At 40.2% G+C, this 25,600-nt stretch overlaps 1 protein-coding gene across 1 annotated transcript in view; it reads right to left on the bottom strand.

The window, feature by feature from the left end:
* Positions 1 to 25,600, bottom strand: part of KLHL14 (kelch like family member 14) — a 108,656-nt gene that overhangs the window by 25,733 nt on the left and 57,323 nt on the right. The window lies entirely within an intron of this gene.

Raw genomic sequence — 25,600 nt, 5'->3', positions numbered from 1 at the left:
CCATGGACTGTAGCCCACCAGACTCCTCTGTCCACAGGATTTTTCTGGCAAGATTACTGGAGTGGGTTGCTATTTCCTCCTCCGGGGATCTTCCCAATCCAAGGATTGAACCCACATCTCCTGCGTTGACAAGCAGATTCTTTACCACTAAGCCTCTGGGGAAGCCAATATTTGTATATAGTTACCTATATTATATTTCTGAAAACATAGCAAAACTTGTGTTTTGTTATTACTGGCTCTTATTCAGGCAGAAATTACATGAAGGAAATAATACATATTATAATACACGATAAAATATAAGACATGATAAAATATATATTTTATTTGCCTATAGCTTTCATTTAATACAGCTAACTACAAGGGTTGCATTAGTGATTCACTTTATTTCTGTAAGAAATACTGAGGCCTTGAGAGGTTAAGTCACTTGTTGAAGGTCAGACTCAGCTAATGAATGGCAGAGATAGAATCCCAACACAGGGCTATCTGGATCCCAACCCACGCTCTCATCCATTTCACTCTACTGATTTTCAATAGGTATGTTCATCCAACCAGCAAGTAATTACCGAGTACCTGTGTGTTCAATGATGGTGTTCCTGAAAGTTCTGTATAATTTTTTGGTATCGAATCGTATTTTAAATATTTATTCTTTTCATATTTAAAAGGATCCTTAATTAAAGTAAGTTGACACTCCGTTATATTTTTTCCCTATAAATCCACGTATTCAAAGAGTGGATTTTCTGAAAGTAAGATACATGTTTTTGATGGAGCCAGAAAAACACTGACCGAATCAGCCAGGCAAGGATGGGGAGAATCTATTGGCAGAGGGTTTTTATCTTTTGAACAAAAAGGGCATATTTCAACCTTGCAAGCAGATTCAAAGTACCTTGGGCCCAGAGGCCCTTTTCCTGGCATATAAAATGTACAGGGGTCTTGCTGCCTTTATGAAGATCTTAATCTGCTAGAGATCCACATCTCTGTTTTCTCTCATATTTTATATCTTAGGAACATATGCCTCTTCGAACAGTAGGTATCCTTTGCAACCACGGATTTGCACGAACATCCAAACAAAAGACTGCATAGGGCTATGCCAAGTTTATAGGATGACTAAAGATGTGGTTATTGAATGTTTATCATTTCAAGTAACATTTATGAGCACTTTGATTTCCTTTTGGCCTCAAATACATAAACTTGCAAAACTGTCAAATATGACATAATTTTTGGAAAAAGTAATTATTGGCCGTGTTTTTGTAAAAGTACAGTCTTGTAAAAAATAGTGATCTGCAGGAAGAATAAGTTTTCCTCAAATCCCTCTCAACCTTTCAGTTCCCTACTGCAGAGGCCAGCCCTGTTGTTTTCTTGGATTTTTCTTCCAGAGAAGTTATATATATGGGTCATTTTCTTTAATACAATCGGCATAGCATTCTATGGGCATACTATTCAGTACTTTGCTTTTTTTGAACTCAAGAAAACATTCATTTATTCATTCCCCACCAATCAAAGATCTGTTTGGCTGCTACCCTATGCCAGGCAATGCTCTACTTGTTGGGGAGGTCATGACAAACAGGATCAAGGAATATTGTGGTCAGGGAAAGCATGTAACTAACATGGACACAAATAATAAACAGGCACTTCTATTTCAAAAGATAAGTGCGTTGAATGAAGGTGGGTTTCCCTGGTGGCTCAGATGGTAAATAATCCGCTGCAAATGCAGGAGACGAGGGTTCTATCCCTGGGTTGGGGAGATCCCCTGGAGGAGGAAATGGCAACTGACTCCAGTATTCTTGCTGGGAAATCCCATGGATAGAGGAGCCTGGCAGGCTACAGTCCATGGGGTCGCAAGAGTCAGACAGGACCTAGCGACTAAACAACAATGACAACAAGGAAGAAGAATAAAGCGGGGTCCATGGAGAGGGAGAGTGAGGAATTTTGACAGTGGTCAGAGAGGCTCTTTCTGAGCAGATGACTTCTGAGCAGAGACCTGACAGAGTGAGCAAGGCAGCCACATGGGGTGGATGCAGGTATAGAGGCAGGAATAACAAATACCTTGGCCCTGGAGGCACAGGTGTGGCGTACAGCAAGTACAGCAAGAAGCCCAAGGACAGAGGATCTGAGATAAGGTCTGGGAGGGAGACCGAGGCCAGATCTGTGCGACGGTGCAGCCTTGGTCAGAGGATAACCCCTGGATTGCCTACCATCCCATTCTTTTCAACAGCCACGCTGTGCTCCATCTGAGGGGAATCCTGGGATATGTTCCATCCCCTTCTGATTCACTCACTCAATGAATATTTACTAAACATTTTTTATGTGCAGGCACTTCTCTGGTTGCTGATAATATAGCAACGAATGAAGCTGACAGTACCCCTGCTCTCCGAAACTTCACTGACAGGAGCAGAAGAATCTGCACAAATACACGATGGAACGCACAGGAACACAGCCAGGTGAGGATGGACAGTGTAAAGAGGAAAACTAAAGGGACCAAGTGTTAGAAAGCGAGTGCCTGGCTGGGCTCGACCTGGGGTCATCACCACTTGAGACTGTCACGGAAGGTGAATTTTGAAGGGTGAAAAGGGGTCATTGTGAGAAATCTAAGGGGAAGGGGTCCAGGCAGAGATTCTAGAGCATTAATGAGCTGGATGTGCCTGAGTAACCTTGAGAAAGCCTCCGTGTCTAAATACACCAAGGGTGAGGGCCAGAGAAGCATGGGAGATGTCAGGGGCAGGCAGAGGCGGGGTAGGTGGGTCTTTACGAGCCAGATTAGTGGTGTTGATTTTATTTTTAGCATGACAGAAAGGCACTGGAGAGGTTTTAGCAGCAGCAGGACGTTATCTATGTTTTAAAAACATTGCTCTGGCTCTTATGATGTTGTGAGAGTGAACGAGGGAAAAGAAGATGAGGCAGGATGCTCCTTCTGTGGTCCAGGTGAGAGAAGATGGAGGCTGGGTGAGAGAGGGGTGAGAGGGCTGGAGAGTAGGGGCGTGGTGAAGTTTGCCGCTACTATTACAAGCAGTTCTCTGCTGAGTGTCCATGTGGGTACACATGGGTTTATCTGTAGGATTAAGTCTTCCAAGTGAAATTTCTGAGCCAAAGGATGGGTGTCTTACTTGTTATGGATGTCATTATATGGTACTCCTTTTAACATCTGTACCTTTGCCAACATGGTAGGTGAACAAATTGCTGTCCAGTTAAAATTTAAATTTCCATTTTTTTAAATATGAAAGAGCATTTTCCATATATTTCAAATCCATTTGTATTTTATACATTTCTCTATTGGTTTTTTATTTCTTGATATCATAAGTTGCCTCTAAGTATGTGATTTCTGTTCTTAAAGTAGTCTATGGGATTGTCTAAATTGGCAAAACAAATGATATTTTAGAAGTATGGCATTGCTAGGATATATATTTGTGCAATATTTACTCCTTGAAGCAAATTCACATAGCAGTTACATGCTGTTGATAAAAAATATAACCTGAAAGAAAGATGCCTCATTTTAATGATACTGAATGAGTATTTCTTGCCATTGGATCGTAGAAATTTTTTTTTTTTTACATTTTCTTCATTTTTATAGTAAGTATAATCAAGAAACATAAATCTTTTAAAATTTACTAGTTTAATCCTACCATCCTGTCTTTCTGCAAAGATCTAGCAACTTAGCCAGTGCTTCTCTGGAGACAGAATCAGACACACAGTCAAACTCTTGCATTAAATGGAGCACATGCCTGATAGATATTATTGAATAAATAACACATGAAAAAGGCTCTGTTCCTTTTTTCTATTGTATTTGGATTGTATTATCTCTGCTTTATTGTTTAGTCCCTAAGTTGTGTCTGACTCTTTGCGACCCCATGGACCACAGCCCACTAAGCTCCTCTGTCCATGGGATTGCCCAGGCAAGAATACTGGAGTGGGTTGCCATTTCTTTCTCCAGGGGATCTTCCTGATCCAGGGATCGAACCCACATCTCCTGCATTGGCAGGTGGATTCTTTACCACTGAGCCCGGCAAACTATCAATAAATGGACATGTTTTGTGTATTGGGGGATGATTTAATTATGGATGGTCTGTCTGGAAAATTAAATCCCGTAAGAAATTCACATGGTCTGAATCCTGTGATGAGTTGGTGGAGGTTCTGAATTAACCCAAAGATGGCCAACACTTTCTCCCTCACTCCCAATCTGTTCTGCACACACAGATTCAGGTTTCCATAGTCTCACTGGAGACAAACTTGTTGACGTGAGCTCGAGATATATCAATCTGAAAATAAGGGCCCACGTGTTAGACTTTGGAGACTATGCAAGAACCAAAAGAGTCTGTTTCTCTTTCATAATTCAAAAGTGTATCTGAGGGAGAGTTGTCCTGAGTGTTACTTTGTGACCCTCTCCTCTGTACCACTGTTGAAAATGCATGACTTTATCCTACACTTGCCGAGTCATGAAACACTGTATTAGAGACATGGATGGACCTAGAGTCTGTTATACAGAGTGAAGTCAGAAAGAGAAAAAAAAATCATATATTAACACATATATGTGGAATCTAAAAAATGAAACAGATGAACTTATTTGCAAAACAGAAATAGAAACAGACATGGAGAATAAAGGTATGGACACAAAGAGGGTAAAGGGAGGGTGAGAGATTGGGAATTGGGAGATTGGGATTGACATATACACACCATTGATACTATATATAAATAGATCACTAACGAGAACCTACTGAATAGTACAGGGAGCTCTACTCAGTGCTCTGTGGTGACCGATGGGGAGGAAATCCAAAAGAGGGGGAATATCTGTATACATATAGCCAGTTCACTTCACTGTACAGTAGAAAGTAACACAACACTATAAAGCAACTATACTCCAATAAAAATTAATATATAAGAATAAAAATAATTTTTAAAAATGTCTTTTGTGTGCCACTCAGATCTGTGAGCTCCTTGAGGCTAGACTGTGACATCCCTATAGTTTTATGGCCACCCCAGTGTCCAGTACATGGGATAATACAGCCTCAAGCATTGCTAGAGCTTTTATGTCTATTGCAGAAATTAGAAATATTAGTGAATCAATAAACGTTAGTAGCACAAAAGATTGAATATTATGAGAGAATGTGGCAATTACTTCTCTGGCAGGTGTAAAAAATGTATGAATGCCAGAAGATGTGCAGGAGGGAGGAAGTGAAAGAATTAAAAGGAAGAAAAGGAGAAAGATACATGCCTTAGATCAGGATTTTACATTGTCTAGGAGGATGTCACCCTACACGCAATACACATGTTAAACAAAGGAAGTTTGTAAGTACTTCAAAGACTGTGACATATTTCTTTAGGAACTATCATAAGCCTAATTGTGCCAAGGTCAAAGGTTTTTCAATAAATGTTCATTTACAGTTTTAGTTCTGAGTGCTTTAATGGAGGGGAGTGCTAATAACCAGCAAGACTGAGGAGTCTGAAAAAATCAGGCTTCTCTTAGCTATTCAACCAAAACTAACTTTTCAAATTGTGACTCTATCATTACAATATTAACTACTGTATTTTGAATAGTTCTTGATATGTTAGTTAGAACTTAGAATAGTTTTATTTTTACTTTTGGAAGGTAAAACATCTTTGGGAATGAGCTCTGTGTGCATATGTGTGCAGTCACTCACTTATGTTTGACTCTTTGCAAGCCCATGGACTGTATCCTGACAGATTCCTCTATCCATGGGATTTCCCAGGCAAGAACACTGGAGTGGGTTGCCATTTCCTCCTCCAGGGGATCTTCCCAATCCAGGGATCGAACCTGAGTCTCCTATGTCTTCTGCATTGGCAGGCCTACTCTTTACCATTGAGCCACATGTGAAGACCTGGGAATGAGCACTGCAATATCTTCAAAATATTAGAGTTTTTTCCCCCTGCATTTCTAAAGTGTGTTTTCAGAGGCATGCTAATGAAACATGCTAGTGCTTTGACGTCTCCCTTTTCCTAAGTGCCAATAAGTGTCTTCCTGATTTTGTCTTTCTGGAGGACTGAGAAATTGCACTTTTCATCGGTCTATACCCAAAAAGACTCATTAAAAATATAGTCAACTATATAAATGAATTAAAGCCATAGAGCAGCTTATATTATTTAAACTTGTGCAAATACTTGATGAAGGTCAAAGGAGCCAGGGCTATTTATACTGTGAATGATATGGCAACAGGACAGCAAAAATGACTGTGCAGCAGCTTAAATTCTCTTAGGTGATGGCTCTATCATTGTCCCAAGTTATTGACGGCAAGAGGAAGGGAATGGATATGGTACCTATAATGAGAATTTCTAAGGACGTATTTTCTGATGTGGATCATACACACTCATTATTGGAAAGTGAACTCTGGTAGTTCACTATAAAACTTAGGAGATAGCAGCTCACTTATTTCATTCAAGAATACGTATTGAGGAATTAGTTATTCTGCTACACTCTGGGACGCCATTTCTGTATTTCAGAGCTCACAGTGCAGAGAAAAAGAGAATGTGTAAATAGAGAAGTAAGACACATGTGTTCTAGGAAAAGAGCAATGGAAGAAGTGGAATGGAAATAACTATAACCTCAGGGAGAAAGTGAGACTTCAGAGAAATCATAAACCAGGACTGTTGGGGTAAATTATTTTCTTCCCTTTCTGTGCAAAGCAGCACTTTGTAGGTCAGTGTCTGGCAGACAGTTGTTGTTCGATAAATGACAGCTTTGTGTTAAAAAAATAAAAGACCTATCTCAGGCCATCGATGCAAGAGTTTCTAAAAGTGGTTCCTAAGCTAGGTCCTGGTGGTGGTATGATTTTGTGCACATACATACATTTTGCCTATGTATACACAATGACATGGAAGACTATTAGTGAGTTGGGATTTTTTTAAACAGAGTGGTTGTGGAACCATTGGGCATTTTCCATCCACAGAACAGAAATCTCCCATCTGACTCCCCAAAGACAAAGCAAAGGCTGGTGGAAGTACTTTGGGCTAGTTGTTCCTGTGTCTCTTAGGGATTTCTGGGGACAAGGAGAAGTCTGGAGATACAAAGCTGGCAGAAGCTGTCAGTGCTCGGAATGTTGAGGAAGAGAGTGGAGGCAGGAGGAGCCCGTATTTCTGGATTTGGTGGAAAAAAGAGCACCCAGTACCTCCCTGTGGGCTGAGCTGTGGGCCTGCTTGGCTAGAACTGCCATGAAAGGTTTTCCAACCAAGAAGATTAATTGCTAGTGCAAGGTGACCCTAACAGAAGCCATGTGGTGGACAGTGGGACGCCTTCAACAGGTTCATAACTGGGACTTCCCTGCAGGTCCACTGGTTAAGACTCTGCACCTCCAACATAGCGAGGCGGTTCCATCCCTGGTCAGGGAAATAAGATCCTGCATGCTGCATGGCATTACTGCCAGAAAGTAATAATGATCGTAATAAAAGAAAAATAAATAAAAGTTTTTTAAATTAAAAAAAAATTAAAAAATAAGAAAGAGGTGTACAACAATATCTATAAAGACAGCTCATGAGAAAACAAAGTCAGCTTTGCAGCATTTACCTCTTGAAAGTCAGGTTCTAAAAACACCAGGCAAATAAGAGCTTTCCTCTGTCTTCTTCCCCTTCTGCTCTATCTCTGGTTGAACCAGACTACTTGCATGGTTGATTTCCATCCAAGGGTGAGTCAGTCTTTCTCACCTTCATGTCAGCCTCAGTGTGCAGGAAAGATTTAACACAGCAGGCCTGAAACTGCTATCCTTGGAAAAGTCTGGCCTTTCCTAGAAAGATTGGACTTCGGCTAATGTTAGGGAACTTAGATTTCAAGAGCAGTTCACTACCTTAGCTAAGACTGGCTGTCTGTGCCCAAATTGTACAAAGAGATTTAGGCTGTTTTTCTTCTGGGAGTATGGAATTTTGGTGTGTGCTAGGCATATGTCTACCTGACCAGCCCCAGTGAAAGCTTTGGGCACTCAGCCTCTAATGAGCTTCTCTGGTAGACAACGTTTCATAGGTGTTGTCATGATTGTATGCTGGAAAGAATGGGTGCAACTCGTGTGTCTCCACTGCGAAAAGCCTGGTTTCCTCTGGACTTTGCCCCATGCATCGTTTCTTATTGCTGATCCTGCCTTCTATTTCCCCCCTGCAATAACTCATAGCTATAATTAAGACTATATGTTGATTCTGTTAGTCCTCCCAATAAATCACTGAACTTGGGGACCCACAGGAGACAGAGAAACTTTAAGTATATTTAGAGAACAAGGTTTTGATTGACTATCCCAAGACACCTGGGGTTGCTTTAAGAACTTTTCCTATAGCCACAGGGAGAGATGAGACATCCAATACAGAGGTTTTACAAAATCAGTGGTTGGGGAAAAAAGTTGTTTTTGGTTAGTCCCATATGTGAAGTTCTCTCAATAAACTGCAGATATAGGTATGTATGACACGACTGCTTCTGGGCTCTGGGGAAGTGTGGTCAAAATCAATGTGCAAACGCAGCACAGTCTCATTATAGGTACTAGATTTATCAGAGCTTTTTACATTATGGCCCTTTTTATTTTCTTGGGAAGCTTGAAGTTGCTATATTATTTGAAACACTAATGCAGAGACATAGGAGACCATCTGTAAGGAGTACACGGTGGTCCAGGAGCTTTGTGGCAGAGAAATCCAGAGAAGGGAGAAGTCCCTGGGGCTTGCCTCTATCAGGTAGTGATACACCATCTTTAATCTCTCCCTAGCCATTCCATCCTTCTGCTGTGTTCACAGGGTGCTTTGCCTTATCTTAAAAAATAAAAAAAGTGACAGAAAAGGAATACTTCTTTATCCTGCTGCTCCTTCCAGGTATCCTTAGAGCACCCCATGCCCTGGGCCATAAGCACAGAGGTGGACACAGTGAGTGACTGGTCAGTCTCAAGATGGCCCCATGGTCCAGCCAGGCCCCTCAGCGGGAATTTCATCCTGGCTCTAACAAGAAGAAATCTTTCCTTTCTGGCCACAGATCCTGGAGTTTCTTGTGAAAATGGAGAAGCAAACCTGAGTAAGGAGAAATGAGAGGAGAACAGGAGCCAGGAGAAATGAGACCAAACTTTGACATTTTGTTTCTGAGTTATCCATAAGGTCAGAGCAGCTCTCCTCTCCTGTTTAGATGGTCTATAAATCCCTTTCCCCACTGGCCTTTTAAAAAGCCTTCTAACAGTCTCCTTTACCCCTTTTGGTTTAACCTTCACAGGGCTCTCAGAATGATCCTCCAAAAACCAAGTCAGATGATGACATTTATTTCTGGTCAGTCTTTTCCTTACTTGCCATTGACCTCAGTAAAGTTTGAAGTTTTTGAAATGACCTACAAGAACCATAAGGCCAGGCTGTTGGCCACCTTCAACCAACTTTTCTACCACTGTCTCCTTCCCCAGTGGTGCTCCAGCCACACTGATCTCCTTGGGGATTTCCCCTATGCCCCCAACACATTCCTGGTTGAGGACTTTGCTCTTGCTGTTTGCTCTGCCTTATATGTTTTCCCTTCATGTATTCCCATGGCTCACTCCTTCACTTCATTCAGTGTCCCTAGAAAGTGAGACCTTCCCAGGTAACCATTAAAAAAGGCCTCCTCTGTTATTCATCACTCTTTTACCCTCTTGTAGTATTCTCAATAGCTCTTGGAAATGTTTATCATTAGACAGATCTTTTGTTTATAAAGTATTTCCATACTAAATATATTAGCTGCATAGACAGAAAACATACTAAAATGTTAGGCTCCTGGCTGCATTAATGCCTTGCTCATCACTGAATCCCTAGTGCCTTGAAAAAATATCTTGCACACAGAGAACACCTGATAAACATTTGTTAACTCGATGACAAATCATTAAGTTATATTGAATTGGATTTCTGTAACTTTCAACCGATACTTTTACATTTCAGATGAAGAAAGTAAAGCAATTTAGTTAAGGTAGACTAACAATGCAAAATGCATGTGGCTTTAGCTCCTAGGTTCAGTCTTGGAGACTTATGTGCAATCTGCCTTTTAAAATGGAAGGCAGTAAACTGTCATACAGATCTAGGTTTGATATCATTTAACTGTGTGAGTTTAGAAGTTGTGGTTTTCTTCATCAGTAAGATGTGAATTATAATATCTACCTTATAGGGCTATTGTAAGAATTCAATTAAATTGGATAACTTACAGAATGCACCAGGCTCATTACAGACAAACTATAAAAGTTAGTTCTTTTATTGTCCCCTTTCCTTAGTTCTTCCTTCAAATATTCTTACCTTGTTTAATTTTATGAAGGACACAAAACCCCAAAGAAGCAAAATTCCTTCACTTGTGATAACTAGTTGACAAAAGCATGAAACTGTTAGAGCACGAAATTGATAGAGAATGGACTTTAAAACACAGTTTTGGTTTATTGGGGGTAGAAATGTATGGTCCCCAAAAGATTCACATTTGGCTGTGACTAGGATGAAGTGACACAGGTCCCCATATTATCAAGAGGTATGCTGATGATCCTTGTGTGGTTTAAACTAGCTTAACATGTGTTCCGTGAGGATAAGAGATTTCATTTAATTTTTGCCTAACATATATCACACATGGACATCACCAGATGGTCAATACTGAAATCAGACTGATTATATTCTTTGCAGCCAAAGATGGGGAAGCACGATACAGTCAGCAAAAACAAGACCAGGAGCTGACTGTGGCTCAGATCATCAGCTCCTCATTGCCAAATTCAGGCTTAAATTGAAGAAAGTAGGGAAAACCACCATGTCATTCAGATATGACCTAAATCAAATCCCTTTATGATTATACAGTGGAGTTGACAAATAGATTCTAGGGATTAGATCTGATAGAGTGCCTGAAGAACTATAGATGGAGGTTCCTAACATTGTACAAGAGGCAGTGACCAAAACTATCCCCCCAAAAAGAAATGCAAGAAGGCAAAGTGGTTGTCTGAGGAGGCCTTACAAATACTGAGAAACAAGAGAAGCAAAAGCCAAAGGAGAAAGGGAAAGACATACCCAACTGAATGTAGAGTCCCAGAGAAGAGCAAGGAGAGACAAGAAAGGCTTTTTAAGTGCACTATGCAAAGAAATAGAGGAAAATAATAGAATGGGAAAGACTAAAGATCTCTTCAAGAAAATTAGGGATCTCAAGGGAACATTTAATGCAAAGATGGGCTAAATAAAGGACAGAAATGGCAAGGTCCTAACAGAAGCAGAAGAGACGGCAAGAATACACAGAAGAACTGTACAAAAAAAGTTCTTAATGACCCAGATAACCACGATGGTGTGGCCACTCACCTAGAGACAGACATCCTGGAGTGTGAAGTCAAGTGGGCCTCAGGAAGCATTCCTAAGAGCAAAGCTAGTGGAGATGATGGAATTCCAGCTGAACTATTTCAAATCCTAAAAGATGATGCTGTGAAAGTGTTGCACCCAACATGCCAGCAAATTTGGAAAGCTCAGCAGTGGCCACAGGACTGGAAAAGATGTGTTTTCATTCCAATTACAAAGAAAGGCAATGCCAAAGGATGTTCAAACTAGCATACAGTTGTGCTCATTTCACATGCTAGCAAGGAAATACTCAAAACCCTCCATGCTAAGCTTCAGCAGTATGTGACTGAGAACTTTCACATGTCTAAGCTGGATTTAGAAAAGGCAGAGGAACCAGAGATAAATTGCCAACATCATAGAAAAAGCAAGGGAATTCCAGAAAAACATCTATTTCTCTTTCATTGACCACGTTAGAGCCTTTGACTATGTGGATCACAACAAACTGTGGAAAATTCTTAAACAGATGGGAATACCAGACCACCTCACCTGTCTCCTGAGAAACCTGTATGCAGATCAAGAAGCAACAGTTAGAAGTGGACATGGAAAAATGAACTGGTTCAAAATTGACAAGAGAGTACATCAAGGCTGTATATTGTCACCCTGTTTATTTAACTTACATACAAAGTACATCATGTGAAATGCTGGGCTGGATGAATCACAAGCTGGAATAAAGATAGCCAGGATAAATATCAACAACCTCAGATATGTAGATGATACCATTCTGATGGCAGCCAGAGAAGAGGAACTAAAGAGCCTCTTGATAAGGGTGAAAAAGGAGAGTGAAAAAACCTGGCTTAAAATTCAATATTCATAAACTAAGATCATGGCATCCAGTCCCATCACTTCATGGCAAATATATGGGAAAAAAGTGGAAACAGTAACAAATTTTATTTTCCTGGGCTCCAAAATCACTGTTGATGGTGACTGCAGCCATGAAATTAAAAGAGGTTTGCTTCTTGGAAGAAAAGCTACGGCTAACCTAGACAGTGTATTAAAAAGCAGAGACATCACTTTGTTGACAAAGGTTCGTATATTCAGAGTTATGGTTTTTCCAGTAGTCATGTACAGATATGAGTTGAGCACCGAAGAATTGATGCTTTCAAATTGTGGTGCTGGAGAAGACTCTTGAGAGTCCTTTGGACAGCAAGGAGATCAAATCAGTCAATCCGAAAGGAAATCAACCCTAAATATTCATTGGAAGGACTTATGCTAAAGCTGAAGCTCCACTACTTTGGCCACCTGATGTGAAGAGCCAACTCACTGGAAAGGACTCTGATACTGGGAAAGACTGAAGGTAGAAGGAGGAGGAGGTGACCAAGGATGAGATGGTTGGCTAGCACCATCGACAAATGGCCATGAGTTTGAGCAAACTCTGGAAGATAGTAAAGGACAGGGAAGCCTGGCGTGCTGCAGTCCAAGAGGTTGCAAAGAGTTGGACAGGACTTAATGACTGAACAACAACAACAACAACATATATTAGACACTTACTGCGTGCTATGTATAAAACAGAGAAGAATGCAGTGGCTTATGTCCAATGAAGGAAAAATCTATGTCACATGAAAATATAATGCAAAGTAGAATATCAGTTCAGTTCAGTTCAGTCACTCAGTCGTGTCCGACTCTTTGTGACCCCATGAATTGCAGCACGCCAGGCCTCCGTGTCCATCACCAACTCCCGGAGTTCACCCAAGCTCATGTCCATCAAGTCGGTGATGCCATCCAGCCATCCCATCCTCTGTTGTCCCTTTTCCTCCTGCCCCCAATCCCTCCCAGTAGCAGAGTCTTTTCCAATGAGTCAACTCTTTGCATGAGGTGGCCAAAGTACAGCTTTAGCATCGATAAAGGACAGAAAAAGTAGAGGATAGGTAATGACATAAGTCCAAAGTACAGTGAAGGATGAGGCAAATGAGTAATTTTTTTTTAAGTTGTCTTGTAAAATAAGAGCTAAAAGGAGATTTGTGATGGGTCTTTGAAGGAAGGATGGGAAATGGAGCGATGCTGAGGAGCTCAGGGAATTCCAGTCAATGCCATGTATGCAGAAAGGCATGGTGGCTGGGGAACTGTTAGGGAGCTTGGTTGGGTTAGAGTGTAAAGCAAGGTTTGAGAAGCAATGGGATGTCAAGTTGGGAAAGTAGAGCGAGACAAGGTCATGGAGGTGCCCAAATACCAAAGAGTCAACTACTCTCAGTAGAGAGGCTGTGAAGATTTCAGGAAGAGAGTAAAGCCTTAACCAAGTGAACAGGGAAAGGATCTTGTCCTTAGATCATGTTAACATTCTTTCATCACCTGGGCATGTTTCTGCTAAAATAATAGTAAGTCCCTTACACTCGAACCTTCAAGTTGTGAGCTTTCAAAGATGCGAATGTGTATCTGGTTCCACCAAGGAACCAGATGCTGATGTTGTGCCAACAACATCAGGCTTGAGTGAAACTGCAGCTTGTCTCCATTTCTTATTGCTGATAATCTTTCAGCTCTACCATTACCTACCTCCTCTAATTCTTCTCGTCAGTAACTCTTTTTGCCTGTTCACTCAATGCCAGCCCCTATATGCCAGCTATTAAAATGAAAGTACTATTGTACTTTTCAAGGTACTGTGCTGTAATATTAAAAATGTTTTATCTTGGGGATTTTTTTATGTATCATTTGTGTGAAAGGTAAGTACTATAAACTTATTACAGTACAGTACTATATAGACAATTGTGTTAGTTGGGTGCTTGGGCTAACAGGTACCCAACTTATGAATGCACTCTTGGTACAGAACTTGTTTGTATGTAGTGGACTTACTGTAATTAAAAAAAGTAGCCATCATCTTAAAGATCATAAATGCATCAAAAGAGATAAAGGTCTAAAGGGAGCAAAAAAGAAGAGTGTAAGCATCTTCAAGTGTCAACCCAGAAAATGTAAAACATAACCAAGTGTAAAGGCTTAAGAGCTGAAGACCAAGAAAAAGGGAGAAATCAAGAGAGGGAAAAAAGACCATTAACTCAAACATGACAATGGGTGTCTGTATTATTTGTGGACAGGGAATAGGCAAGAACATTTTTCATAATAACAGAGGAAGAAAAGAGAGAGAGTAGTCCTCATAACTAAAAAATAGTTATTACTGTAAGCAAGACTGTCCTTCAAGCATTCAACTTACTGTGGCTTCTCCTTCAAGTTGATAAAATGGGAAGCAGCATTATATCTCTTTGGTAGAATGATAACTACTCTAAGCATCGTCACTCTATAGTATGAACCACAGTTTAGTTCTTACTCTCCAATAAAATAGCTAATGAATCGCCTTCGTCCCTCAGGAAAAGCATCTGAGCATCTAAGGCTAGTGGTGAGGCCTAAAGCCATTAAGCCTTTCTCTTTTCCACTACCCACTAGCTGTCAAGTCCTTGCTTCCCTCCTGACTCAGCTTAGATACCAATGCTGCTGCCGCTGCTAAGTCGCTTCAGTCGTGTCCGACTCTGTGCAACCCCATAGACGGAAGCCCACCAGGCTCCCCCGTCCCTGGGATTCTCCAGGCAAGAACACTGGAACGGGTTGCCATTTCCTTCTCCAATGCATGAAAGTGAAAAGTGAAAGTGAAGTCACTCAGTCGTGTCCGACTCTTAGCGACCCCATGGACTACAGCCTACCAGGCTCCTCCATCCATGGGATTTTCCAGGCAAGAGTACTGGAGTGGGGTGCCATTGCCTTCTCCATAGATACCAATACTTGCCTTTTAATAATTTCCTGGCACACACACACTCAACTCTCTTGTTCCTTTCTCCATTCTTCATACTTGTGTAGAAAACCCAAATCTTGGTTATATCCAGCCCCACACAACTCCAGCATGTGGCTGGAGATATATTTTTATGACATCATTTAAAATTCATGTTATTGTTGCCTGAAATTCCTACTGTGTTCCCCTACACCATTTATTATCAAACTAAGGTCTAGGACCAAGCTGGGCCCACCACCTAACGTTTTGGTAAACAAAGTTTTATTTAAACACAACCATAGCCACCAGTTAATATATGGTCTGTTGCTGCTTTCTTGTTACCATGGCAGAGTTAAAGAACTGCAACAGATACCTAATGGCCTGCAAAGGAGGAAATATTTATAACCTTGCCCTTTAAAGAAAAACTTTTCTGACCTTTGTCCTAAATGACTATTTTGTAGTTTGCTCTCTCTCAACTCTCTAACATCTGCTCCCTGATTTACTTTTAGCTGATAACATTGCTTTCTATTTCACTGAGAAAATGGAAACATTTAGAAAAGAACTCCCACAGGCTTCCAGCATCGTACCTACCAAATTACCTGCATCAGTATTATCTATACCCTACCTTTCCTTTTGCTTCCTTTTGTTATTAAGGGTGGATGGACCATCCACACTCATTTCTAAAGTCAGGCCCTGCATTTGCGTCCCATTCCCTCTCAACTATTCAAGGATATTTTCTGAGCAATTTTATCACGCCTTGTGTCTTTCATTGCCCTCCCTCCACCCCTGACCCCCGCCCCCGGCTCTTTATCAGATCTCTCCTACCAACAGAGAAACAAGGGCTGCTTTGCCACCTTAAAAAACATTCTTGGATCAATATCCTTGTCTTCCTCCCTATCCCATTCCTCTGTTTTCCTTTATATAAATAATTCTTGAAAGAGTTGCCTTTACTCCAGGTTTCCAATTGTTCCCCTTCCATCGTCACTTGAGCCTTTTCAATGAGGCTTTTATGAATAGTTTCATCATTTCACTGAAGCAGCTGTTGTCAAAGCCCATGTTGATCAGTGAAATGTCATTTCCCATCGCTCGTCTCATGAGATCTAGCTGCGTCACTTTGCATCGACCACTCTCTCCTATACCTGTGTCCTTCCTGGAGACCATTCTCTCTGGATCCTCCTTCAACCTGAGCAGCTGCTTTCTAGTTTGACTCACGACTGGTTGCTGCTCATCAACTCAATCTGTTAACGTTGACATGCCCCAAGAGCATGACCTTGAAATCTCTTCTCACATCCATCCACCTCACTGTCTTGGTGATCTTCCAGCCACATGATTTTATTCACGTCAATACAGCTCCACTTGGGTACCAAATGTGCTCTCAAACTTAACATGCCTCCAAATAAACCCTGACTTTCCGCTCCAAATGTTTCCATCGAAGTCAGTGTCAATTCCATCTTTCTACTTGCTCGGGACAAAAACTTCAGAGGCATCCTTGACGCTTTTCTTTCTCTTGTAATAAGCTTGGTAAAAATAAATTATTCATTTCTCATGGGATAAAAGGTATCCTTTTAGACTTTTTCTTTGCCTTCTCACAAACACATAAAAATGGTATGCATATGATATATCTGCTTTTCTAATCTTCTCCTGTCACCTTAAATGTATGGTATTTTCATTAAGAAAAATATAGATTTTTCCTTAGTAGTTTTAAACAGTGGTATGTATATATTTTATTTTATATTATTTATATATATATAAATTATATATATATATATATTTTTTTTTTTCCAGTATGGATAAACTAAAACTCACTCAACATCCCCTAATTGTCAAACACCTGAGTTTGGTTCTTATTAATTGCTCTTATAAACAACACCGATGTGAATATCTTTGAATGTGATATGTGAATGATTATTTCCTCAGAACAAATTTTAGAAGCAGCTTTGCAGACGTCAGGACCATTCTGTTTCTTAAATGTTTATTTTTTGTAATTTATATATAACTGTATAAAAATAAAGAAATAAATTTTCTGGATTTCTAGATGAGCATAATGTACTAAGATATAGTGATGAAAATTACCCACCAAACTATGGATGATATAATAATGTTCTTTCACTGACTACATTTGAATTGCAGTTGTGAATCCAGTGCATGTAGAAGACGTTATATATTTGATTTCTAGAAAATGTGCCTTGTGGCTGTGGATTCAAGGTCGTTGTGGTAGCTCCGTGGCTCCCTAGGAGTTCAAAGACCGGCAAACCCAGCTTTGGTTAGTGATTTAGAGAAGCAATTCTCTTAGCATGTGATCATAAATGGAACCTATTTCCTCTCCCATCCAAGTTGCTCACTTCTTGACATAACAAACTGTTACAGTAGGAATATTAATTCTGGTACTAAGCAGGCAAGTAAAAAGAGTTCTCATTAAAGCAGAGTAATTATACCTACGTAGTCAGAATAAAGTAGGATTTTAACTGAGGGCTGTTTAAATTAACTTCCTCGATCGAATCTTTTTATGTGCGGTGAGGGTTTCCCTCTGGAATTCATGGCAATCGCTTTAGCATTCCTCAGGCATTTGAAGACATGTGGAAGGAGTATCTGTGGACTGCCATGGCGGCAAACGCCCACCGCCGCACTCTGCTCAAACGCTTCTTGCACTGTTGCAGTTCTGAACTCAGCCACTAGATGGTGTACACTGTTCTCTGCTGGCCCCCCAGAAAAGCATCAAGAACTCTGCTCAACATGGGGCTCTAAGTAAAGCCAACAAAAACAAAGAGGAAAACCAACATCCATACAACAAGATTTGGGGGATCTCTTTAAAACTCTGGTGTCCTTTCCCCACCCCACCCCCCGCCCCCCGCCGCCCGATGCAGGCCATGCTGAGTTAGAGAATAATATCAGTGTTATTTTCTTTACTTCATTTCTCCTAAGTAATTCCAAATATCTGAATTGGACAGAATCTATCTCTGATTCTCTAGCTATTTGTGGAAACCTCCTTTTGAACTTCATACTTCAGTGCTGAAGGCAATCTAAATAGTTTATTTCCTCTTTTAGAAACTCATATGGACCAATACTTAGCAGAGACATCCTATGCTGTTATTATCAAAGACAGATTTTTTTTCACATAGATCAGATTTTTCAGTAACTTAAAAGATCTTCAGGTTAAGTCCTGTGGTGTTTATGTGGCAGAGATGTAATAAACTAGAATTTACTGCTGTTCTTTTGTCTATAGGAAATTTTGACCCATGCATCAACATAAACTTGCATTTCTATTCATAGTATACACACAATTGGAAAAATGATTTGGCTTCCTTTGCTTTTTAGGGAATAATTCCATACAAGAGGCAAACATTTTTAACCGGTAAATTGCTTTAAGAAGCGAACATTTTAAAGAAGCTGAAAGAATAAATAAAATCCTCTTCCTTAAATTTCTGCCAGGTTTTTACAAATACATAGGCATTTAACTATTGATGATATTTTTTTAGTAGCTTCAACTTCTCTTTTATTCTTTGGTGACTTCATCTTGAGTGGCCTTTGAGCTGTGGGTTGGGATCCCAACTCTACTGTACACTGTGAACGTGCTCATTGGCTCAGTCGTGTCTGAGTTTTTGCAACCCCATAGCTTCTCTGTTCACAGGATTTTCCAGGCAAGAAAACTGGATTGGGTGGCCATTTCCTTCTCCAAGGAATCTACCCAACCCAGGGATTGAACTCAAATCTCCTGCATCTCTTTCACTGGCAGGCAGATTCTTTACCACTAAGCCACCGGGGAAGCAATGAATTCATCTTCAATACAGTAAGTTGCCTTCCGTTAAGAAAGCAAATATTTTAGTGAAGAAGTTGATGGAATAAAAAAGTCTTACCTTAAAGTATTCCCCCAGATTTTGTAAATAACACATGCATTTAAACTATGGATGATCATTTTAAAAAGATTTTTATTGGAGTATAGTTGCTCTAAAATGCTGTGTTACTTTCTGCTGTACAGCAAAATGCATCAGCTAAACATATATTTATCTCCTCTCTTTTTTGGATTATGTTCCTATTTAGGTCACCACAGAGCACTGAGTAGAATTCCCTTTGCTATACAGAAGGTTCTCATTAGTCATCTATTTTATACATATTAATAGTAGTGTATATAAGTTAAGCCCAATCTTCCAGTTCATCCCATCCCCACTTCCCCTTGGAATCCATGTTTGTTCTCTATATCTATGTCTCTTGGATGACTCTTTATGGATTAAGTAATTTCAACATATCTTATACTCTTTCTTGTCTTATTAACCTGGGTCCTGTGAATCATAGCTCCTCATCTCAAGTGGAATTTAGCTTTCCGAATCCTTAATAGTCAAAGATGCCTGTAGCAAATCAATATTATTATCCTTTGTGGGGAAATACCATTCAAACCAACTGGGGCCTCTGAGCTGACAAAAACTGCTCCAAGTTCATGTCCACTAGCCAATAACAAGGAGAAAAAATGTCCATAGGTGTAACTTCAGTTGGAAAATCTAAAAAGTCAGTGAAATTACAAGGCTTTAATGGTGCTTCTAAAAACAGTTCTAATTTTATATTCTCATTTTTTGAATTATATTCACTTGACATTTAGAAGCAATTTTAACAGAAATTTTTTTATTAACTGAGAAACAAGAATTCTTGGGCTCTAATGATAAATGATGACTGTTTTAAAAATACAGTCAACTCTTGATTACTCAGTGATCTGGTTCATATATTATTTTAGTATTATTATTTCTTCTGTTACGTTACCTCCTTTAATCCTGCTCTTTGGTTATTTAATTCTTCAGGGAGTAGGTGAAGCCAAAGGACAGTGGTAAATGCAAGTAAATTGGTCATGTATCAGCTATGAAAAAAACTGATTTGTGTGCGTGTGTGTGTGCTTGTGCGGAAAGGGATGATAAGGCTAAAATTTTATAAACTGTCAGGTATGTAGTTTGCTTGAATTCTAACAATCAGTTTTACCCCTTTACTCATACAATTTAAACTTCCCCAGTGGTTCAGATGGTAAAGTGTCTGCCTGCAATGCAGGAGACCCAGGTTCGATCCCTGGGTCGGGAAGATACCCTGGAGAAGGAAATGGCAACCCACTCCAGTATTCTTGCCTGGAAAATCCCATAGACAGAGGAGCCTGGTAGGCTACAGTCCATGGTGTCACAAAGAGTTGGACACGACTGAGTGACTTCACTTTCACTCATACAATTAATATTTAGAATTTGGTTTTTGCTTTACATTATATTTTAAAATTTACTTTTTATTGGAGTACAGTTGCTTTACAATGTTGTGTTAGTTTCTGCTGTACAGCACAGTGAGTCAGCTCTATGTAGACACATAGCCCCTCTTTTTGTGAATTCTTTCCCATCTAGGTCACCACAGTACATTGTATTTTGTATCTAGTTTATATTTTTAATATTTTTCAGATATCGCTTTTGTAGATATGAACCATTTACACTAAGACTCCTAAAGTGTTAGGTTTAATTTCTTTTTATTTCCATATTCTTATTCACTCTGCCGTCCTCATTTGCTAGTCTAGGCTGGGCCTATAAGAGCAAGGCCCACTCTGATTGAAATGAAGGGCCCTCTCTCTCCACATTGGCTTTCCTAATTAATGATGGTCAGTGGGTTAGACCAGCAGCTCCAAAACCTCTCAGGCAACATGTTGTGTATATGGGTCACAATTTATCAAGTGAATGCACTAAATATTTTGGTTCTGTTCGGCACACTTTTAGTCCATGAAAAGTATTATCTGTTCCTATATTGTTGTATTATGGGAAGTCTTAAGGAAAAAATAATGGTATTTTTAATTTAATGGTACAACTACAGTTTGATGATAGATTTAAGTCATAAATTGAAATGGAAAAAAAAAGTATGGAAGTGAGAAGGCCAAGCTGCTAACACTTTTACTTTTTTCACTTTCTTCTTCCTTTCGGATCTCAATTTGCTTACACGCTGACTTTAGAATTTGTACTTCTAGCCGTTTCTCCTCTGTCATATAGACCAATATTTTCCAGTCCTTTCTGGGTAACTTCCCTTAAGTCTCTCCTAGTCTTTAATTCTTTCTTCTTTCATTGATACAGTCACCAAATATTCACTGATCACCTACAACGTGATGAATATCAGAAAGCTGAATATGATGAATATAGACACTACAATTCAATGTTTAAGACTAAACTTATCCCTTCCTTCTGTAAGCTTGCTCTTCTTAGTTTCTTCTTTTGAGCAAAAAGGGATTAGTTCAGTTTAGCCAATCAAGCCAGACTATCTCTTACCTCCTACTGTCCAGCACGACAAATGAAGTTTAAATTCTACTTATGAAATGAGATTTAATTTTGCCATTCTTTCACTGTTTTCATAGCCGTTGCAGTAAATCAGGCTCTAATTATCCCCTGCGTGGGTTATGTAATAAATGGTTACCCTGTCTCCAGTCTCTCCTTTTCTAATTCACCCTAAATTAACTTTTAAAACACAGATTTAATTATGTTATTTCCCCGCTCAAAGATTTTTGGTGACTCCCCACTGACTACAGAATAAGATCTAAACGGTTTTCACCTGATCCTTTACACCAGCTCTCAACCCACTTTTCAGCAGTTCCCTACTCTTTGCAATTTCCCAAGTTTAAAATGTTTCGTTACGTTCTGCTTTTGTTACGCTGTCCTCTCTCTGCCTGGAGTAATAACTCATCATATTTGTGTGTCATTTTCCAGTTTACAAGGGACTTTTTCCCAAGCACCTTCCATTAGGTGGGTGGGATCATATCCCAGAATTTAAAACTGAAACAGCCCGGGCTCTGAAGATGTAAATAATTTGACGAGGGCCTCATGATTAGTAAGAGAGCCCAGATACTAAACGTCAAGGGGACCCAGCACCAAAAAGCAAACTAGATTGAGGCGCAGCATTTTTACTGAATAACATGAATTTGAGACCTAGATTGCCCTTGGTATTTGGTGCATATATTTTATCTAAGAGCTTCATTTACACAGAAAGCCAATTCTTCCTTTCTTCCTTTCTCCCTTCCGTCCTTTCTTTCTCTGGCTGCTTCGGGTCTTAGTTGTGGTACAGGGGCTCAGCAGTTGTGTTCAGGCTTAGCTGCTCCAGGGCATGTAAAATCTTCTTGGACCAGGGATTGAACCCGTGTCGCCTGCAATAGCAGGTAGATTCTTATCCACTGGACCACCAAGGAAGTCCCAGAAAGCCAATTCTTAATGGCCATACATCTTTGGATTTATTATACTCTAACAGAGTTTAAAAACAATTTTAACTTTAATTTTATAGTCACTATGGTAAAACTCTATCCTATTTTCAATCTTTGTGTATCTTTATAGTGATATAAATAAACTCACAAGATTGGTACTGCCTAGCTTTCATGAACATTTTGTAAAAAGGCAATGGCACCCCACTCCAGTACTCTTGCCTGGAAAATCCCATGGATGGAGGAGTCTGGTGGGCTGCAGTCCATGGGGTCACTAAAAGTCGGACACAACTGAGCGACTTCACTTTCACTTTTCACTTTCATGCATTGGAGAAGGAAATGGCAACCCACTCCAGTGTTCTTGCCTGGAGAATCCCAGGGACGGGGGAGCCTGGTGGGCTGCCATCTATGGGGTCGCACAGAGTCGGACACGACTGAAGCGACTTAGCAGTAGCAGCAGCAGCTTTCATGAACATTTTGTAAAAATAGCACCTGCTAGTTTCATCAAAATGTATAACACACTGTGCTACAATTTGATGGGGTTGCAAAGAGTCAGACATGACTGAGAAAGTACCTGTTTCATGCCACTATGGTAGTCCCTTGATAAACAGTCCATACAAAAGAATACATTTTAAAAGCTTGCCACAATATTTGAATGTGAACTATAAGATATGAGTCTAACCCAGAAGTCCACTATTCAAAGACCTGAATGAATTGGAATTTCTCTCATCATCAACAAAGATAAGTACCTTGAAGCCTCACCATATAACATTTTATGTATATCTCAAACAGCTTGAAGTGACTTTTATTCAAATTGATCACTGTAGGAATAAGATGTAAAGGTAAACTGGCTTTGCTGACTGTCTGCTTATTGATTTCCAGGGCTCCTTAAGCTGCTATTGTAGTTTAGGTACCACTCAATCATTTCTTCAATAATTATTACATGTACTTGACACAGTGGCTATAAAGATACATGAGGGACAGACGCTTTCAGTCTAGGAAGATAGACTAGACTAGGTATTTATTTATTTTTGTTTCATATTTGTACCTTTTAATTTTGTATAAAATATGTTAATACAAATAATTCTTTAAAAAGTGCAGTATATTTTACTTTTATAGATATTATTGACTTTGTTGCTTTTAGAAGAAACTTCATATTAAAATAAGTATATTTGGGAAATGTTAGAAAACATGAAATACACACACACACACACACACACCCTACAGCTTAGTCTCATGACTGGGTTTTCTCTTCTTTTTTTCAAAGTTTATTTTATTTTATATTGGAGTATAGTTGATTTACAATGTTGTATTAGTTTCTGATATACAGCAAAGTGATTCATTTATACATGTACATATATCTATTCTTTTTAAAATTCATTTCACATTTAGGTTATTATAGAATATTGAGGACAGTTTCCTGTACTATACAGTAGGTCTTTGCTGATCATCTACTTTATTTACATGTAGGAAATGGCAACCCACTCCAGTGTTCTTGCCTGGAGAATCCCAGGGATGGGGGAGCCTGGTGGGCTGCTGTCTCTGGGGTCGCACAGAGTCGGACACGATGGAAGCGACTTAGCAGCAGCAGCAGCAGTGTGTATATGTCATCCTAAACTCCTAATTTAACCCCCCCCACTCCAGAAGACAGACATTTAAGCAATTATAACATAAACAAACAAAAAGCTTTCGGAAGGTAGGTCTGGGCAGGGAACTGTGACAACACAGAGGAGAAACCAGTTATTTGTTAGAGGGGGGTCAGGAGGTACCTTGGCACTTGGTCAGAAGGACATTTATGGCCATGTGGGTGTAACACTATGTGCTCTTGTAGTAATCAGTCGCTCAGTCGTGTCTGACTCTTTGTGACTCCATGGACTGCAGCATGCCAGGATTCCCTGTCCTGCACCGTCTCCTTGAGCTTGCTCAAACTCACATCCATTGAAACGATGGTGCCATCCAACCATCTCATCCTCTGTTGGTGCCTTCTCCTCTTGCCCTCAGGGTCTTTTCCAATGAGTTGGCTCTTTACATCAGGTGACCAAAGTATTACCTAATTTTATCTTGACCTAGCATATTATATAGAACTGATTCCTGTATGTTTCCTGGGAAAACTGTGGTGACCTTAATAAGGGCAATGTCCTATTTGTATACTAAATTCTAAGCACAAAGCTTTAAACAGAGCAAGTGTTGCATAAAGTGAAAGCTGCTCAGTTGTGTTCAACTCTTTGCTACCCCATGGGCTATACAGTCCATGAAATTCTCCAGGCCAGAATACTGGAGTGGGTAGCCTTTCCCTTCTCCAGGGGATCTTCCCAACCCAGGGATCGAACCCAGGTCTCCTGCATTGCAGGCGGATTCTTTACCAGCTGAGCCACAAGGGAAGCCCAAGTGTTGCATAACTTACATGGAATTAGAACCAAGAGCATTCTGTACAAGCAATGGCCTAGCGTCAGAAGGGCTGCATCTCAGGGATCTGAGTGTAGTTTGGAGAAGCTGGAGGAAAGGAGAGGGATGGGAGAACGAACATATAGTGGGTTGAAGCTCACCTTCGGGGAATCTTGTTTTGGGAATTTGCTGAAGGTTTTGTGCTAGGGATCCACAATGTGAATGGAGATTAAGAAATGGATTAAAGTGGATACAGAAGATAAAAGTGACAACACGCTGGTAAGATGAGGAAGGGATTGGAGGAGAGGGACACTTAGGGATGTCTCTTAGGTTCCCAGGTTGGGGAGATGCAGATGTCATTCACTGCGATGGAGAACAGCGAAGGCAATGGGTGTGAAGGCAAGATAACAATGTTAAGGCTAAGTGGAGATGTTCAGGAAGCACTTGGAAATACAATTATTGGTTGCAATAGAGAAGTCTGGGAAGGAAATGCAGATTAAGGTTAAGGGTAGGGTCAAGGTCAGGGTTAATGGTCTATCATGAGCTGTTATGGATGCCATGCTGCAGGAAAGGTATTCAGGATGAGAAGAGGGCTCAGGATGATAGTCTGGCAAACATGAGTGCTTACAGAGTAACTAGAAAAAGTGGCATCCAGGATTACCTGAGAAAGCACATTTTTTTGCAAAGTTACATTTTTGGAGTCAGAAGATGACTTAACCAGATGGATACAGTTTTCATTTGAGATGAAGGACATATTAGAGGCACTAGGAAAGTGGTACCAATGAACCTATTTGCAGGGCAGGGAGAGGAACGCAGACATAAACAGACATGAGGACACGGAGGGGAGCGGGGACAGGGGGCTGAATTGGGAGGTTGGCATCGACACGTATACACTACGATGCATTAACTAGATAGCTGGGGGGAAGCTGCTGTACAGCACAGAGTGCTTAGCTCGGGGCTCTGTGATGACCTCAGGGGTGGGATGGGGGAATGGCAGGGAGGTCAAAGAGGGAGGGGATACATGTACACACAAAGCTGATTCACTTTGTTGCACAGCAGAAACTCGCATACCA

The sequence above is a fragment of the Bubalus kerabau genome, chromosome 21 (assembly GCF_029407905.1).
Source record: "Bubalus kerabau isolate K-KA32 ecotype Philippines breed swamp buffalo chromosome 21, PCC_UOA_SB_1v2, whole genome shotgun sequence".
In the NCBI taxonomy this organism is placed as follows: domain Eukaryota; kingdom Metazoa; phylum Chordata; class Mammalia; order Artiodactyla; family Bovidae; genus Bubalus; species Bubalus kerabau.
The sequence above is the reverse complement of the archived record's forward strand: the minus strand, read 5'-3'. Positions and strand labels throughout refer to the sequence as shown.